Source organism: Hemitrygon akajei, chromosome 4 (genome assembly GCF_048418815.1).
Source record: "Hemitrygon akajei chromosome 4, sHemAka1.3, whole genome shotgun sequence".
NCBI classification, from domain to species: Eukaryota; Metazoa; Chordata; class Chondrichthyes; order Myliobatiformes; family Dasyatidae; genus Hemitrygon; species Hemitrygon akajei.
Window position 1 is genome coordinate 9,324,884 of NC_133127.1, and position 10,721 is coordinate 9,335,604.

General features: G+C 43.8%; 1 long non-coding RNA gene across 1 annotated transcript in view; it reads left to right on the forward strand.

The window, feature by feature from the left end:
* The window catches only part of LOC140725874 (uncharacterized), a 40,269-nt gene extending 29,548 nt beyond the window's left edge, over positions 1–10,721 (forward strand). The window contains exon 3 of the long non-coding RNA XR_012098495.1: positions 9,997–10,721. This is a non-coding gene — a long non-coding RNA (uncharacterized lncRNA). The remainder of the gene's footprint in view (positions 1–9,996) is intronic.

The following is a 10,721-nucleotide window of genomic DNA, read 5'->3' on the forward strand; positions in this document are numbered from 1 at the left end:
TAGGTATCTTATGGATAGGGGAATCAAGGGATATGGGGACAAGGCAGGAACCGGGTATTGATAGTAGATGATCAGCCATGATCTCAAAATGGTGGTGCAGGCTCGAAGGGCCGAATGGTCTACTTCTGCACCTATTGTCTATTCAAGCTTCTGGACCTCTGGACAATGAGGGTTCATAATGATGGATGCCTTCTCCTGCTTTTGAAGATGTTCTCAATGGTGGGGAGGCCAGTGAGCTGGCTGAGTTTACAAGCCTCTGCAGCTTTTTCTGGTCCTGTGCATTGGCGCATCTAGACCAGGTGGTGATGCAGCTAGTCAGAATGCTCTCCGAGTACATCTGTAGAGTCCTTGGTGACATGCCAAATCTCCTCAGACTCCTAATGAAATATTGTTGCTGTCATACCTTCTTTGAAATTGTATCGATATGTTAGTCCCAGGATAGATCCTCAGAAACGTTGACACCCAGGAACTCGAAACTACTCACCATGACTGTACGTGGCAAATTTTTCTACAGAAGTGTTTTGCCATTTGCTTTCTCCTGAAAGTACCAGCCATTATCAAAACTATTGAGAGAGAGGCATCGGCTGTGGTGTGCTCCACTAGAGCTGGTGTGGTGTATCGTCCAGGCAGGGGTCAGTGCTGCCCCCTAGTGTTCACCAAACTACTCACTGCTGATCCCTTGATGAGGACCCTCAACTGGAAGCAGAATTTTCATTGTATTTTGCTCTGTGATTATGAATTTTTCCGAGAATACTTCCCTTCCCAAATGGGAGAGACCCTTACTGAAACTTCCCCCCATTTCAGATCCCACCCTGTAAGAGGAGTAAACAGAAGATCATCACCAGTCTGATTCGAGGATGGGAATTTGATGCACACATTCAAAGCCAAAGGCAAAATCACATTTAATGCCACACGTACAAATAGAACCTAGAACTGTGCACTACAGTACAGGTCCTTCAATTTCAATTCATTTCAAGTTTAATTGTCATTCAACCATACAGGAATACCCATGTGTACAGCCAAACAAGACAGCATTCCTCCAGGGCCAAGGTGCAGAACACAGTACCTACAGACATACACATCACAAAGAACACACAGCACATACAAGCATATAAATGTATCAGTAAGATACAGCCACCAAGAGTTATATAGTCCAGAGCCATGTCACGGTAGAGCTTGTCTTCTGCTGGGTGAACACTAGGGGGCAGCACTGACCCCTGCCTGGACGATACACCACACCAGCTCTAGTGGAGCACACCACATTCCATGCCTCTCTCTCAATAGTTTTGATAATGGCTGGTACTTTCAGGAGAAAGCAAATGGCAAAACACTTCTGTAGAAAAATTTGCCACGTACAGTCATGGTCAAAACCACGATTGCCCACGTCATATGGCATGGCACAGAATGAATGAATGGAACTATCCCTGGACGTGCATTCCAGACACCCACCATTTACTGTGTAAAAAAAAATTTGCTCCACTTTGTCCATCTCACATCAAATGCAAGCCCTCTGGTATTAGACATTTCAACCCTGGGGAAGAACCAATGTTGGACATCTATCTATGACTCTCATAATGTTTTGAACCTCCATCTGATCTCCCCTCAGCCTCCGCTGCTCCAGAGAAAACAACCCAGGTTTGTCCAACCTCTCCTCATTGCACATGTCCTCTCATCCAGCCAGTATCCTGGGGAACCTCTCTCAAACCCCCACACCCTTTCTATAATGGGCTGACCAGAACCACATGCAATACTCCAGCTGTGACTTATCTAGAATTTTAAACAGTTGCTACAAAACTTCCCAAATCCTGAACTCAGTTCCACAACTAATAAAGGCAAGCATGTCATGTGCCTTCTTTACCAGCCAGTCATCCTGTGTGGCCATTTTCAGGGAGCTATAGATTTGGATCTCAAGATTCCTCTGCTCATCAGTACTGTTAAGGGTCTGCATTGACTGTACTGTCCCATACATTTGATTTCCCAAGGTGCAACGGTTCATATTTAGCAGGGTTAAATACCATCTGTCTTTTCTACCCCCCATATCTTCAACTGATCTATAAATCAGTTATGTAATGACTACCATCCAGTGGCTCTGACCTCACACCTCATGAAGACCCTAGAGAGGCTGGTCCTGGCTCACCTCCGACCCCTGGTCAGATCAGCCCTTGGTCTCATGCAGTTTGTCTACCAGGAGCACATTGGAGTTGACGATGCTGTCATCTACCTGCTGAACAGAGCCCACTCCCATTGGATAAGCAGGGCAGCACTGTGAGGATCATGTTCTTTGATTTCTCCAGTGTCTTCAATACCACACAGCCCACATTGCTCAGGGAGAAGCTCCATTCAATACACGTTGGCACTTCCTTTGTATCCTGGATAATGGACTACCTGACTGGCAGACCACAGTTTGTGCAGCTTCAGAGCTGAGTGTCAGACATGGCTACAAGCAGCCTGGGGCCCCACAGGGGACTGAATTGTCTCCCGTCCTATTTACCCTGTAAACCTCAGACTTTAGATACGACACTGAGTCATGTTATCTGCAGAAATTCTCTGATGACTCAGCAATAGTTGGGTGTGTAAAGGGAGGAAGGGAGGATGAATACAGGGCCCTGGTGGAGGACTTTGTCAAATGGTGCAAGGTGAATCATCCACAGCTCAACATCAGTAAGACAGAGGAGATGGTGATGGACTTTAGGAAGACCAAGCCTGCATTGCTCCTGTTACTATTGATGGTGAGGACGCGAATGTGGTGAGGAACTGCAAGTATCTGGGGGGCACCTGGATGACAGACTTGAGTGGAGCACCAACACAAAGACTGTGTACAAGAAGGGCCAGAGTCACCTCCACTTCCTGAGGAGACTGAGGTCCTTTGGAGTATGCAGGCCTCTCTTTCACATGTTCTCCCAGTCTGTTGTCACCAGTACAATCTTCTATGTGGTGGTGTGCTGGGGCAATGGCATCAACTTGGGTGATTAGAAAGGCTGGGTCTGTTGTAGGCTTCACACTGGACACACTGCAGCCTGTGGTAGAACAAAGGACCCTACGGAAAATCCTGGCAATTCTGGACAATGTTTCTCACCCTCTGCATGCCTCCTTGGCTGAACAGCGGAGCACTTTTAGTAACAGAGTAGACAACTGTGCTGCTCCAAAGAGCACTATAGAGGTCATTCTTACCCTCAGCTCTATAATGAGTCACCCTCTAGCTGTGACACTGTAATTTCCTTTGGGATCAATAAAGCATATCTACCCATAGCTGTATCCTTTGCCGAATATCTACACTGTCCCCAACAATATGAATCTTTGTATCATCTGCAATCTTATCAGCAAAGCAATCTACATTTTCATCCAGGTCATTTATGTACATCACAAACTAGCGTGGATCCATCTGAAGACCACTAGTCACAGACCTCCGACCAGAATATGTCATTGGCCACTATCCCCTGGACAAGCTAGTTCTGAATTTCAAGTGGCCAGTTCATCATGGATTTCACACACTTCAAATGTCTGGATGAGCCTGTCACGAGGGGCTGCGTCAAACACCTTACTAAAATCCAGGTACTAACAGCTACAGCCTACTCTCATCAATCACCTTCATTACTTCCTCAAAAAACTCAACCTCATTAGTAAGACATGACTTGCCCTGAATGTTCCAAATTAGGTCACTAGATCATAAATTCCATCCCTAAGAATTCTCTCCAGTAAATTCCATACCCCACTGACGTGAGACCCACGGTCTATACTTTCCAGGACTACCTGTAACAATCACGAACTCGGCCGTGGTGTCTGTGTGCCCTCGCAGGTAGGCTGCAGCACACTCGTGAGTATGCACGCTCCTGCTGATGAGTGTCTCACTGTGGTGGTGTGTAACTCCACGGCTCTTGTTTCCATCTTGTCAAATCTTGACGAAACGCAGAGCAACGTCAATGCTCCCTGCTTACTGTTATCCTGGGTTTCTTCTTCTGACTTTCAAAGGCAGTTGGCAGTCCAACTTAAAGGTGCATTATCGTCACCAACTGGACTGGAGTGTGGTGTACAGAGTTGAGAAATAAAATCCCTACTTGTTCTTTATCAACTGAAAACTAAATTACCCTAAAAAGCCCTATAGTTTTTAAATTATGAAAGACAAAATTGTGAGTTGAATTAGTCACTTCTATAACTTAAAGATTTTAAATGAAAATTGTCAACTCACAAAGCTAGTAGTGCAGCCTGCATTTGCTTTCTTTCAACCTTGTATGCTTCACATTGTAAATAATGTGTTCAGATGTTTCAGAATGATGACAAAACCTACGCACCCCAGAGTGATGTTTTCCAACAAGATATCAGGATTAATTAAGCATAGGATGCCCAATTCTATGTTGAGTCAAATCCCTTTTCGTCTTCCCCCCTTCTCCCATCATCCAACAGTTTTATGTATTCTGTAAGGCTGTAATGTTTCCCCTTATACCCAATATCCCACAGGTCTTGCTATGACCCACTAATTCTTAGCCCCAACCAACCCCGTAGCTTCTGATTTGCTAGGTGGGAGGTCTATATCCAAAGATGAACTTTTAACAGCTTTTTTGGCCAAACAGTCAACACGCTCATTCCCCCCCGACACCTCTATGTGCAGGAACCCACAAGAAGAGGAAATGTAGAATATGAAATAAAGTTTGAAGGGCTTCAGACCTACAGCTAGAGCAACCTGTTTTAAAACTAGTCAAAACCGAAAAAGAATCTAAACAAATTATAATTTGCAAAGACAGGTTTCTTCCAAAATCATGGGACCCAGCTCAGCAGTATACACTGATAAATGGTTAGGAAGATGTTTCTTTATTGTTAGTGGTAATTTGAGCACAAAACAGCCACACTGACATTCCCTGTTAGATTATCTATTGATCCATCAGTAAAAATGGTTAACATATCACAATAATTCTCCTTAACATACTGATGAACCAACAGACTCTGAGGCATATTCCTTAAATCATGCAAACTAAAATCAGCTAAAGCCCTTGGAAAAACAATCATGGTGGGGTTACTGATAAAGCTACGGTAGGACAAATGACATAATCCAATAAACCCATATTCCTAGTGTAATGAGAACTCAACCACCCGAAACTAAAAACACTTGTGATGTTCCCAACAATCTTCCAACACACCTCAAACAGGGTGATCATTCCTCTGCCCCCTCAAGTTAACCCAGTACGTTAACAACAACTTCACCCTCTGCATTGTAAGGGCAATTGTCCCATTTCAACCAGTAAAACTGAAACAGGAGATGAAATAACTGCACCACAACACAGTCTTAAAGCCTGAGCTTGTATCACATCCAGACATTTTAAATTTGAAGATGAAGCTGACCCATAAGCCACACAGCCATAAGCAAGTACTGATCTAATTAAACAAATATATAAAGTCAGAGATTTTCGTGTAGCACCCCAAGAATACCCACATAGACACCCGAGGATATTTAATGCCCCGTTACACTTATCAATTATCTTACCGATATGGTGTTTCCATGTCAGCTTGTTCATCCAGCCACATGCCAAGAAATTTTACCACTGGCACTTCAGGAGTTTGACTATACAATTTCAAATCGAGTGCAGGTCTATTGATCCTCTTTGTAAAACATACAGCTTGTGTTTTAGCTACTGAAAGCTTATAACCCCAATTATTTGCCCGCTGTTCAACCTTATTAATTGCTAATTGCATCCTATATAGTTAAATTGAATTTTTTCCCTCTGATCCTTTAAGCTCCATCATCTGCAAAAAGTGATTTACTCACTCCAGTGCCTATCTCAGAGAAAGTATCATTAATCATGATATTAAACAATAAAGGGCTGCAAATACTGCCTTGCAGAGTCCCATTCTCTACCTCACAGAAGCCCAAATACACCTTCCTACCCTTACCTGCACAGACCGTCCAAATAAGACACCCAGAAAAAAAACTATATGGCCTTCCTGCCACTCTTAATTTCCATAATTTAATCAAAAGACCCTCCCTCCATAACATATCATATGCTTTTTCTATTTCAAAATACTGCTTTACAACTTCTTTATTTACCTGTGCTCTATTAATATCATCTTCCAAACATTAAACCGAATCTACTATCATTCTACCCTTTCAAAATCCACTCTGATAAAATGCTACATCACCTCTTTTTTTTCCAAAGTATGATTCAACTGTTCTATTACCATAAGTTCCATAAGTTTACACAAACGGGATGTTAATGATATTGGTCTATAACTGGAAGGATCTGACAGGGTTTTCCAGGTTTTAGAATAGGCATAACTACCGCCAGTTTCCAGGGAGAGGGAAGAATATCCTGTTTCTGGGAAAGCAGACTACCTTTAAGACTGACGCTGTTAAGGAGCAGTGTTTATTTAGTATGAAGCTACTGCCGTGGAGTCACAGTATTGGCATTAGCTTTAGTTTGACAGATCTACTTACCAGCCCTGTTTCCCTTTATTTCTACACACTTCCTAATAAGGCACAGGAGCAGAATTAGGCCATTCCGCCCATCGAGTCTGCTCCACCATTTCATCATGGCTGATCGATTTCCCTCTCAGCCCCATCCCCTAATTTCTCCCCGTAACCTTTCACACCCTGACTAATGAAGAACCTATCACACCCTGCTTCAAATATAACCAATATCTTGGCCTCAATAGTCATCTGTGGCAATGAATTCCATAGATTCACCACTGTCTGGTTAAAAAAGATAACTCCTCATCTCTGCTCTAAATGGACATTCCTCTATTATGAGTCTGTGTCCTCTGGTCCTAGACTCCCCCACCAAAGGAAACATTTTCTCCACATCCACTCTATGTGGGCCTTTCAACATTCAATAGGCTTCAGGGAGATCCCTCCTTGATCTTCTAAATTCCAGTGAGTACAGGCCCAGAGCCTTCAGTCGCTGCTCATGTGATAAATCTTTCATTGCTGGAATCATTTTCATGAACCTCCTCTGAACCCTCTTTAAATTCAGTGTCTCTCTCTCAGCACTTGGGCCATAGCACACATTCCTGTCATTCTCCCTCTTCCACCTCTTAAATAATAGAACAACATTAAGCTACTCTCCAATACTCCAGGCTATTGGTCAAGCAACCTCACCTCTTGCCTCTCTTGGCTGGAGCCAAGTCTGCAAATCTTTGCAAGCCCACTGGGGAATTTGAAGCCCGAAGTCTGCAGGCCCGAATCTGTGTCCACTGGAGGCTAGAGGCCTAGGGCTGTGTATGTGGGTGCAGGGAGGTAGGAACGGGGCTGGTTTTGCTGTTGTTGTGTTCTGTGTTGCTCTACTGAGCATTGTGGGCATGTTATGTTGGCGCTGGAACGTGTGGAGATACTTGCGGGCTGTTCCCAAATGAACGTATCTTGAATCCTGAATCTCTCATCAACTAAAGTGTGGTGGGACCAGGACAGGTCATCCGACATTTTAACGGCCTAAGAGCTTAAAGCTGCTGTTTCTCTCCATCGCCGGCTCCCCCAGTGCAGACTGTCACATGTTCACCCCCCTTCCCCTTCCTTTCATTTTGCTGGCGTTGAGCAAAAGCTGGTTGCTCAACTGGGTGACCTGTCTTGGTCAGGTAAGCTCATTGCCACCTCTGATCCTTCCAAGAACACCGGTGTTGTCAGTGAACTTGAAGATGACATTGGAGTTTGGTCCTGTGTGAGCAAGCGACCAAACGCTATTACTATGACACGATGACTGCTTCGGTCACTTTGTACAGAAATGGACTTTTAAAACTTGTATTAGTTCCATGTTTTTCATGTGAACGTCGCTCATCTGATGCTCTGTACCTGTGGTGCTGCTGCAAGCAAGTTTTTCCTCACACCTGTGCAAGCATGCACTTGTGCAGACGACAATAAACCCAAATTCGACTTTGCTCACAGGGGTATTTTACAGTGGCCGGTCAGCCTACCAACAAGCAAGTTGTTGGGATGTGGGAGGAAATGGGAGAACCCCAGTTATTCACAGGGAGAACAGGAACATTCCACACAGAGAGTGTCGGAGGTAAGGATTGAACTTGCATCTTTGGAGCTGTAAGACAGTGCCCCCACTGGCTGCACAGCTCTGGTCCCTCTTCAGCTGCTGTTCACTGGTGCTTCCTCTCCAGGTTTGGCTCTCCGCCACATCTGTAGGGTGCTTCAGTTTGAAGGTATCGAGCACCTTCGCTCTGTCCACTGCAACGGCCAGAATCCCCTGGTGGTCACCCATTTCAATTCGACTTCCCATTCCCAATGTGACATCAGAATCAGAATCAGAATCAGGTTTATTATCACTGGCATGCGACATGAAATTTGTTAACTTAGCAGCAGCAGTTCAATGCAATACATGATCTAGCTGAGAGAAAAGAAAGAAAATAATAATAATAATAAATAAAATAATTAATAAATAATAAATAAACAAGTCAATCAATTACTTATATTGAATAGATTTTTTAAAAAGTGCAAAAGCAGAAATACTGTACACTATATTAAAAAAAGTGAGGTAGTGTCCAAAGCTTCAAAGTCCATTTAGGAATCGGATGGCAGAGGGGAAGAAGCTGTTCCTGAATCACTGAGTGTGTGCCTTCAGGCTCCTGTACCTCCTACCTGACAGTAACAGTGAGAAAAGGGCATGCCCTGGGTGCTGGAGTCTTTAGTAATGGACGCTGCCTTTCTGAGACACCACTCCCTGAAGATGTCCTGTGTACTTTGTAGGCTAGAACCTAAGACGGAGCTGACTAGATTTACAACCTTCTGCAGCTTGTTTTGATCCTGTGCAGTAACCCCTCCATACCAGACAGTGATGCAGCCTGTCAGAATGCTCTCCACGGTGCAACTATAGAAGTTTTTGAACATAATTGTTGACATGCCAAATCTCTTCAAACTTCTAATAAAGTGTAGCTGCTGTCTTGCTTTCTTTATACCTACATCAGTATGTTGGGACCAGCTTACATCCTCAGAGATCTTGACACCCAGGAACATGAAACCGCTCACTCTCTTCACATCTGATTCCTCTATGAGGATTGGTATGTGTTCCTTCGTCTCACCCTTCCTGAAGTCCACAATCAGCTCTTTTGTCTTACTGACGTTGAGTGCCTTTTGTTGCTGTGGCCCCATTTCACTAGTTGGCATATCTCACTCCCATGCACCCTCTCGTCACCACCAACAATGGTTCTATCAACAATGGTTGTATCAATGTATCAATGTATCAATGGTTGTAACAATGTATCATCAGCAAATTTATGGATGGTACTTGAGCTATGCCTAGCCACAGAGTCATGTGTATATAGAGAGTAGAGCAGTGGGCTAAGCACACATCCCTGAGGTGCGCCAGTGTTGAACGTCAGTGAGGAGGATACATTATCACCAATCCACACAGATTGTGGTCTTCTGGTTAGGAAGTCAAGGATCCAATTACAGAGGGAGGTACAGAGGCCCAGGTTCTGCTACTTCTCAATCAGGATTGTGGGAATGATGGTATTAGATGCTGAACTATAGTCGATGAACAGCATCCTGACGTAGGTCCATTCAGAGAAGAGTCATAAGAATGATTCCAGCAATGAAAGGGTGAATGCAAGAGGAGCGTTTTCTGTCTCTGAGTCTATGCTTGTTGGAATTTAGAAGAATGGGGGGAGTGGGGTGGATATCATTGAAACCTATTGAATATTGAAATACCTAGACAGAGTGGATGTAGAGAGGATGTTTCCTATCTTGGGTGAGCCTAGGATCAGAGGGCACAGCCTCAGAATAGAAGGACATCCCTTTAGAACACAGATGAGACATTTCTTTAGCCAGATGGTGGTGAATCTGTGGAACTGACTGCTACAGACTTCTGTAGAGGCCAAGTCAATGGGTATATTTAAAGCAGAGCTTGATGGGTTTTGATTTGTAAAGGCACCAAAAGTCACGGGGAGAGGTCAGGAGAATGGTTCCCCTTCTCCTTCCCTTTGCTCCATGAGAGGGATAGTAAATCTGTCATGATGGAATGGAAGACCAGACCAGACCAAATGGTGTAATTCTGCTCTTATGTCTTACAGTCTTCTGGTCCATGGTCTCCCCTACTGCCAAGATGATGCCAAACTCAGACTGGAGGAGCAACAGCTGATATTCTTTCTGGGTAGCCTACAATCTAATGGCATAACCATCAATTTCAACAACTTCCAGTAATCTCTCCCCTTTCCCCTTCTCTCCTTTTTCATTCTTCTTTCTTTTGCTCTCTCACCCCTTCTCTTCTCTTCACCTGCTCATCACCACCAACTGGTGCCGCTTCTCCATCCCTTTCTTCCATGGTCCACTGTCCTCTCCTATCAGATTCCTTCTTCTTCAGCTCGTTGCCTCTTCCACCAGTCACCTTCTAGCTTCTTACCTCATTCCCCCTTGCTCATACACCCACCTTTCTCATCACCTGGTCTCACCTTTTACCTGCTGGCTTGTACTCCTTCCCCTCCTCCCACCTTTTAAATTTTTATTTATTTATTTATTAATTTTTTAGAAAATTACAAAGAATAAATGTAATGATAAAATAGTAAGAAAGAGAAAAATAATATTAATCCTCCCCCCTCCCCTTAACCCTCCCCCCCTTAACCCTTGTCTAAAGAAAGAAAAAAAAAGAAAGAAAGAAGAGAAAGATTACCTGGATATCGGAGGATCCCCACATGCTCCATGGAGTTCAAAATAATTTTAATATTTATTTTTAATTTCCCCAATTACTTTATAATTTTATCTTCAAAGGACCTATGTATTTAATCCTATCTTTTCTAGG